This window comes from Canis aureus, chromosome 16, assembly GCF_053574225.1.
Source record: "Canis aureus isolate CA01 chromosome 16, VMU_Caureus_v.1.0, whole genome shotgun sequence".
NCBI classification, from domain to species: domain Eukaryota; kingdom Metazoa; phylum Chordata; class Mammalia; order Carnivora; family Canidae; genus Canis; species Canis aureus.
The window spans coordinates 7,434,056-7,442,973 of NC_135626.1; the positions used below are offsets into that span (position 1 = coordinate 7,434,056).

General features: G+C 47.0%; 1 protein-coding gene across 1 annotated transcript in view; it reads left to right on the top strand.

Moving 5' to 3' along the window:
* Window positions 1–6,541, top strand: part of NCS1 (neuronal calcium sensor 1) — a 47,046-nt gene extending 40,505 nt beyond the window's left edge. The window contains exon 8 of the mRNA XM_077851057.1: window positions 5,898–6,541. The gene's annotated coding sequence lies outside the window, so the exon portion shown is untranslated. The remainder of the gene's footprint in view (window positions 1–5,897) is intronic.
* Window positions 6,542–8,918: the final 2,377 nt, after the last annotated feature.

Here is an 8,918-nt window from a genome sequence, read left to right on the forward strand (position 1 = left end):
ACTTCTGCTGGTTTCCGTGGGGGTGAGCTTCCCAGGAAGGAGGAAGAGTGAGGACCCGAGATGCAGCCATCCATCTTTTCATAACCTAACCTTGGAAGTGACCCCTCATCACTTCTTTTTCAGGAGTGCCTTGACTATGTTAGGCTATGTGCATTTCTACATCAATTTTAGAATCAGTGTATCCATTTCTACCACACACACACTGGGGGTTTTGATTGAGATTGAGTTGACTCTACAGTTCAGTTTGGGGGAGAATTGGCATCTGTGTCTTCTTGTGGAGTGTTCCAGTCCTTGAAAATGGTATATCCATTCATTTAGGCCTTTTAAATGTTTCCTCTATGACATTTTAATTGATTTCAGCTAAAAGATCTTTCACATCTCATGATAGATTTATTCCTAGATGTTCACTGTTTTTGGTGGTATGATAAATAGTAATCCTAAAATTGTATTTCCTATTTATTTCTGGTTTCTAGAAATTCAGTTGGTTTTTGTTTATTGGTGATTTATGTAAGCTGCTAACGTCATTTATCAAATCTAAGGGTCTGCCTTTGATTCTTTGGGACTATCTATGTTTTATTTCTTCCTCTCCTATCCTTCTGTCATCTATTTCTTCATCCTGCTCCCTTGCACTGGCTGGGCCCTCCAGTGCAGTGTCACTTAAGAGTAGTGAAGGTGAGTGTTTTTGTCTCCCTCTTGGTCTTGGGAAACTGCTTTCATAATTCACAATTAGATTAGTTATTTATAATTAATTCAATGGGAATTATTAGGATATCTGGCATAGGTCTTCTGTGGATAGATTTTGTCAGATTTAAAAAGTTTCGTTCACCAGGAATCATTTTTTATTTATATTCATTTATTTTTAAGTAATCTCTGCACCCAACGCAGGGTTCAAACTCACCACCTGGAGATCAAGAACCCCATGCTTTTCTGACTGAGCCAGCCAGGTGGCTCTCTTATGAGTTGTTTTTTAAAAAAATCATGAATAATGTTGAATTTCATAAAAAAAAATTTCTGCATCTATCAAGATGCTCATATGACTTTTCTCCCTTTTTGGATTTTAACCCGATGAATGACACTGATTGGTTTTTGAATGCTAAGCCACCCTTGCATTCTTAGAATAAACTCCACTTCACCCTGGTGTGTTAGCCTTTTTATGTATCATCAGATTTGATTTGCTGATGCTTTATTTCGGGGACTTATGCTGTTCTGAAGTTTCTATGAGGCTGCTGCTGCTAATGATTTTACACAAGAAATCCCTTTCCATTGAAGAGACATTAGACAATATGTTAAAACAGAACACCTCCATACAAAAAGTTTATTTTTAAAAACCTTCATGTATAACCCAGATATAACCACTGTGAGCATTTTGGGTCCAGAGTGATTTAAAAGGAATCGAACACTCACAAAAACTTAATACTCAGTAACTGGGTCACATGGGGATATATAATCAAACCAATTTCTAAAGGAACCATCATAGTTATTTCTCTGATCTGAGAAGCTCTCCGTATATGGCTCTGGGTCCCATGGTGTGTATGATCCATTGTCTCATTTCCCAGAGGCTCCTTTTGTGTCTTACCACCAGTGGCCTCCATGGCAGCTGTCCTGTGACGTGCTGCTTTGTCTCCCGCAGGCTGTGGAAAAAGTGGTACAAACATAGGTTCTTGATATATTCACCCCCGAGAAGAACTCATGCAGTGCCACTAATTTCTTTACGGTGCGCAATTATTTTTCAGTCACCCTAATTGTTTCTGCCTTACGGTTTTCTGTGAGCACATATGTGTTTGTAGTTCCTCAGCAACAATGAGTTCATAACCATATGTTGTTGGCTGTTTTTTTAAAAAAATTTTTTTTAATGAACAACTTATAGGAAACGTTTATGTTTACTTTTGGAGACTCAACACTAAGAAAAGAGAATTTTTTTTTTTTTTTTTTTTTTTGAGAGAGGCAAAGAGCATATGTGCATGAGCCAGGAGCTGGTGGGCAGGTAGAGGGAGAGGGAGAGAGAGAATCTCCACTGGGTGTGGAGCCAGACACAGGGCTCGATCTCATGACCCCATGATCATGACCTGAGCCAAAATCAAGAGTCAGACACTGAACCAATGGAACCATCCAGGCACCCTAAGAAAAGAGATTTTTAACATGTTTTATCCAACTTGGCAAAAAGTTCACATTTTGCTGTATCTCTGCATGGGCTTTCCTTAACACCATTTATGGAGATGTCCATGTGACTCTCACCAGCAACATGGTGGCCAAGAAGATGTTACTTTATATCCATGACAGGCTTTTCAGACAACCCCCAAAATTGCCTCATCCCCAAAATTGCCCTCTTCCTTTTCTCAGGCTTATCCTAGAACTTGCTAGATATTAATCATGTCCAACTTATATTATGTTCCATCATTTTTGTCATGGATTTGCCTTTTCAGATTTCTGATGTATCATAATTGTTATATAAATTACTGTTACATAATTAACAGTCCCTAAAGAACTGAGATCCTGCATATTTTCTGTATCAGTAAAAATATTGTCTGAGACCATCATTTTTTATAGCTGCATAGTATTCTATTGTGTAGTTGGGCCGTGATTTACCCAGTCCCGTGCTGTGGGACACTTAGGTTGTTGGAAATCTTGATGTGGATTTTTAAGAAAAACCTTAGTAGTCACAAGCAGTGGTGGAGGGAATGGTATAATCCCATTACTGATCACCAACCTTCAGAATCACCAGTTTGCCACCAGTCTTGTATCATCTATACCTTCTACATGCACTTTCACAGTGGTTATTTTGAAGCAAAGTCAAGACATTTTGTCATTTCATACATAAATATTTAAAAATGTATTCCTAAAAGATAACGATTCTTTACAAAATCCACAATAGTAAAAACGTCAATACTAATGCCTTAATACCCTCCTCCCCCCAAGTCGGCAGCTGATATTCCCACTTCCTCTTACCTCACAGGTTTTTGTATAGTGGAATCAGAATCTGAATAAATTCCACCTATTACAGTTGGTTGATAGGTCTCTCAAGTTTAGTTTATTTTTTTTTAAGTTTATTTTAATCTGTGTTTCTCCTTCCCTTTTTGGCTGGCTATTTGTTGAAAAACACATTCTGTAGAGTCTCCTACATCTAGAGTTTGCTGATTGTGCCCGATGGTGGTTTTAACATGTTCTTCAGCTCCCTGTTCTTCCTGGAAAGGGGCAGTTAGATCTGCAGGCTTGCCCGGTGCTCTGCTCAGTTTGGTTTCCTTTGTTGAGAACACCTCCCATTGGGGCTGTGGGTGTCCACCAGGTAGCATGTGAGGTCTGGTGACATCAGCAGCCATTGGTGATGACCACTTCATTCTTTCATTCTGTAGGTGATGTTCTAAAGATGTCTGTCCTTTGTTGGTAGCTCAGTTCCTTCTATATAGGGAAGCTTCCCCTCATCAACTATTTGGTTACTCTAAAGCCTAGGTTGTTTTTTTTTTTTTTCAAGCCTAGTTTTCATAAGAAAGGCAGGAAAGATACTTGATTCTTCCTCCTTTTCAGTTTTCAAAATGAGTTGGATTTTTTAAGATTTTATTAATTTATTCATGAGAGACACACACAGAGAGAGGCAGAGACATAGGCAGAGGGAGAAGCAGGTTCCCTGTGGGGAGCCTGATGAGAGACTTGATCCCAGGACCATGACCTGAGCCAAAGGCAGACGCTCAACCACTGAGCCACCCAGGCGCCCATGAGTTGGATTTCTAACATCCTTTTGAGATGACCAATGACTTTTTTTTTAAATATGTAATCATGAATTTGTGGATCTAAATGCATTTGATGAATTTCATCATGTTTGCGGGTTTAACCAGAAGGTAATGCTGTGGATCACCAGGGTTCACAGATTGCCACAGAAGGCAGAGCATGCGATTAGAAACCCAGCCAAGCGCCCCAGGGTTGACACAAGGATGGAAGGCTGAGAGGACACAGGTCTCTCCCTGGGTGACTCTTCCCCCCACTTGCACTGTGGCGGCCACCCTAACTCCAGTCTTGTGGGGCCTTACTGTTCCTCCAGGGCCACTGCCACGTAGCTTCTGACTGACCCAGATGATGCTTTCAGGTCATCTCACACAGATATGGGAAGTAGCCCCTTTGGGATCAGACACCTACATGCGCATAGTCAGGGAAGCAGGATGTGATATTTAAGTGGAGCAGGTTACGGGAAGGATCTGTGGATGGTGCAGATGCTAAAAGACAGGACTGTCCTCCATGCCTTTTTTTTGTAAACGTTTGAAAACATATCAAGGCAAAATTCACCTAACAAAATTAACCATTTTGTTGTTTTAAAAGATATTTATTTATTTTAAGGAGGCTCCCTGCCCAACCTGGGGCTTGAACACCCATCCCCGAGATCAAGAGTTGCATGCTCTAGTGACAGAGCCAGCAGGGTATCCCTTCGCAGAGGGGAAGAGTAGGTTAGGTTGAACCATTTTCAAGTGAACAATTCAGTGGCATTTCGTATATTCACAATGATGTGCAACCATCACCTCTGTCTAGTTCCAAAACCTTTTCATCCCCCCAAAATCAAACTCTGTATCCACTAAGCCATCTCTCCTCATCCCACCTCCAACCAAGCTCCTGGAAACCACAGCCTCCCTTCTGTCTCTATGGATTTGCGTATTTGGGACATTTCATATAAATGAAATTTTACATATAAATGAAATATGTGGCCCTTACTGTCTGGCTCCTTTCATTTAGCATATTATTTTCAAGGATTATCTATGTTGTGTTGTGTTTCGGGACTTCATTCCTTCTTATGGCTGTGTGGACAGACCACGTCTTGTTCATCTGCTCATCCACTGATGGACATCTGGATTTCCACCTTTCTTTTTTTTTTAAGACTTTATTTATTTATTTATTTATGAGAGGCACAGAGAGAGAGGCAGAGACACAGGCAGAGGGAGAAGCAGGCTCCATGCAGGGAGTCCCATGCGGAACTCGATCCCAGGACCCCGGGATCATGACCTGAGCTGAAGGCAGCCGCTCAATGACTGAGCCACCCAGGTGCCCCGGTTTCCACTTTTGACAGCTGTGAATAGCGCTGCTGTGAATGTTGATGTGCATGGATTTGAGTCCTGATTTTCAGTTCTTTGGGGTGTATACCTAGAAGTGGAATTGCTGGGTCCTATGGCAACTCTATGTTTAGCTTTTTAAGGAACCATCAGCCGGTTTTCCACAGCGGCTGCACCATCTTACCTCCCCACCAGCAAGGGTGAGGGGCCCGGTGTCTCCACACCCTCACTAACACTTGTTATTTCCCTGTATTTTGATGATAGCCATCCTAGTGGGTGTGAAGTGGTGCCTTATTGTGGTTTTTATTTGTGCTTCCCTGATGGCTAATTGTGTTGAGCTTATTGGCCATGCCATGCGTTTGTTTTTAATGGTTGCAAGTCATTTGACCCTATGGCTGTGTCCTGTGTATCCAACCAGCTCCCTATTAATGGGCACTGAGTTCGCTCCCTCCCTTTCTATTTTGCTATTATGGATGTTGCTGCAGGAAACACCATATTTATTTCTTAAGGATAAATACCGGGACGCCAGAGTGGCTCACTGGTTGAGCATCAGCTTTCAGCTCAGGGTGTGATCCTGGGGTCCTAGGATCAAATCCCACATTGGGCTCCTGCATGGAGCCTGCTTCTCCCTCTGCCTGTGTCTCTGCCTCTCTCTCTGTGTCTCTCATGAATAAATAAATAAAATCTTTTACTAAAAAAAAGAATGAACACTAAACACCAAATGGCTGGATCAGAGGGTGTGCTCGTGACATTTGAGGGCTTCTGACAGTGTGCCACCTGCCCTTTAGCCGAATCTCCCTCTAGCCCCAGGGGCGCATGTGCCCGGCAGCCAGCTCCATGCCTATCTCACCTCCTTGTGTCTTCCAGATGCCTGGGAACCACTCACCTCCTCCCGTGCCATGAGGCCACCGCCGCCCCAACACCACCCTCTGTGTCCACCCAGCCTGTCCGCATCCATGGCCAGCCGGGCCGCCCTGGAACCGTGAGACCCGGCTCTCCTCACCCCTGCTCCGCACCCACCGCCGCCTGAAGCCACCGGCTCCGATCGCCAACAACCTCTGCTTGTCCAGAACCGACATGAAACGGAAAAGGCTATAGCCCTCTGCAAAACCAGGGACCCGGCTGCTTCGCAGGCAGCCCCTGGGTCCCTCCCGCTCTCCTGCGCGTGTGCTTTTGTTTTTTTATTTCAAACAGACATTGAAAAAAGAAAAAAAACAAAAACAAAAACCCAACAGCTACCTTCTGTCCTAGAAGGTACAGACTGACAGATGGGGAGAAGGCCAGCGTAGACCTCAGAGAACACTGCCTCCCGCCTCGGCCGTCCCTCGGCAGCCGGAGAGGCCGCGGGGAGTCGCGTGGACGTTATTCCACGTCCCATCCTCGAGCAGCGAGACCACCTGCGTGGCTAGGATGATTAATGATGATGATGATGATTTTTTTTGTGATAACAGTATTGTGCTTTTTGTGGGGAAAGTGAATTTTTTTTATACATATATAATTGATATCTTTTATTTATTGGTTGTTAACTGTTGCTGCTGCCCCGTGTGTCCAGAGCTCCCAGGGATGCGGGGCCTACCGTTTACATGTGCACGCCCTCGCCCACCTGCGCTTGGGGGGATGGTGGCCTGCAGCGGCCAAGAAGCCAAAAAACTTTCCTCCTTCTTCTCCTCCTTTTCCCTCTTCTTCTCCTTCTTCTAATTCTTCTTTTTCTCCTTTCTTTTTTTTTTTTTTCCCAGATACCGTGCTCGATGTTTGGAGAGGGGAAGGGTGGGTCTCTAAAATGGCTAATGCACTGTTCCCTCCAGCCTGAATGCCTCCTCTTGAACTCCTTTTCTCTGCTTCCTATCCACACTCCCCATCCTGGGTCCTTCTCTGGCTCCACAGCATCTTTTCTGAGGACAAACAGGGGACATCTTTGGGTTTCTCAACTCTTGCTTTGGTGTCTGCAGCAGCATGGAGACTGGGAGCCAGCAAGAGTGGGGGACGGGCTACATAGAGAAAGGGAAGCAGGGCATTCTTTGCAAGCAAGTGAGCAGAAGGAAGGGCTCCTTCTCCCTCCTTGGTGGGTTTTAAAGATAGTCGCTCAGTTCTCTCCCACTTGCTCTTCTGTCTGCCTGTCTGCTCTTGACCCACAGAGCATCCTCCTCCTCCTCTTCCCTCTCAGCTCAGGTGCTGGGAGGGAGGGTAGGAGAGAAGGGCTGCAGGCAGTCCCACCCAGTAGTGGCTCCTCGGGGCTGTGGCCCACATGTGCTCCTAGGATGTGTCTAACTCTGCCTGCCACCCAGACAGGATGGCCCCAGAACTGCCACCAGGAAAGTCAGATGACCTTGGGCCAGAGGCTTGGGCTGATTGATCTGGAAGATCCTTTTCCGTGCTGACACTGTATGGTTGTAAGCCTGGGTTTCTTGCAGTTTATGATTCTATGGTCCATGCCTAAGTTTGCCAGACCCCAAAAGACATGGGAAGGGTCTGAGTCACTATTTGGTCTCTTGGCACGAGTCTGTGGGGACATGGCAGCCGCTGGGTGTGATGTGTGGGGTCAGATGACCTACCTGGTTCTCTCTGCAATCCTTCCTGGTCTCCCCTGGACTCTTGAGCTGTGTTTCTGGCCCCAGACAAGTCCTCATTGGAAGGAAGCCTTCTGAGGTGGGAAGCAACCCCCTAGAGTCTGTAGGGCAGGCCTGAGTCTAGAATTCCCACTTCTTTGCAAGGTCAGCAGGCTGCCATCTCCCTGCTTGCCCCAGCCCCAGGAGAGGAGAAGCTGGCCCTTGGTCCTCACTTTGAATTATCCTTGGTCTTCACTTTGCACTTTGCCAGGAGGCCAGAGTGTCTGCTAATTAACCTTCAGCTAACAGACCCTCCACCAGAGCCTGGCTGTGCCAGTACGGGGCTTGCATGTCCATTCCCGCTGGCTGGTGCACTCAGCAGTCCCAGACTCCCTTGTTGCTCAGCAGAGCCTGTGGCTGCACCCCACCTCCACTGTAAGCCCCCAGATTCCGTGTTACAGGGAGCACTTCCATTTTCACAGGTGACCTTGCAGGGTGGGCCCCTCAAGGTCGCTGGGGTCACCTTTCTGCTCAGGCACTGGCTCCGGAGCCTCAGACTCCCCACCCAATCCTGGCTCTGGCCTAGGACCTTAGTGTGGGAGGTCATGTTGGTGGTTTGGGGGTGGGAGGGGTCCTTCCACATGTCACAAGACTTCTCTGGCTTCTGCCTCAGCCTCTGGCCCAGTGGGGAGATGCTGTCCTGCAGCCCATGCTAGAGGCATCGTCTCCGTAAGGGACCTGTAGCTCAGAATCACCAGGGTTAAGCCTGTGGATCCCCCTAGCTCAGGCATCGATTCCCAGGCATCAATGGAGCATCCGCCTGTGAGGCCTTCCTCCTACCTTCTTGCCCTTTGACCTTTTGGTTTGGAGCCACGGCTGTGGCTTTTGGCCTCAGCAGGCCTTCCGTGGACGCATGGCTCCAGCGCACCTTGGGTCCATGCCCCGGGGCGGCCCAGAGCTGCCGGCAGGGTGCTGGACACTGGCCATTTGTGCCCGAGGTTCCCGGGCAGGGACAGTCTGTCCCCTCCTCTCACCAGGCCTCTAGATCTGGAGTCTTGAGCAGCTGTGGGTCTCTGTCCCCGGCAGGGATCCCTGCTCCCCTCCCCAGGCCGTCGCTCGCTGCTCCCTGGGGATTCCAGACCCACCGGAGGCCAGGCTCTCCTCCCTCTCCTGACCTTCCGGCCCCTGCCTCCTGCTCAGGGCGTCGCTCCCCGCTCTGTGTTGGTGGCACTGAGGACGATGCCAGAGTTCCCGATACTGAACCGGGCAACGTTTCCAGTAACGTCAAGGCAAACGTGTGTGTCCTCCCTTCCCCTGAACCGCTTTTCTGTTTGGCAGCCAA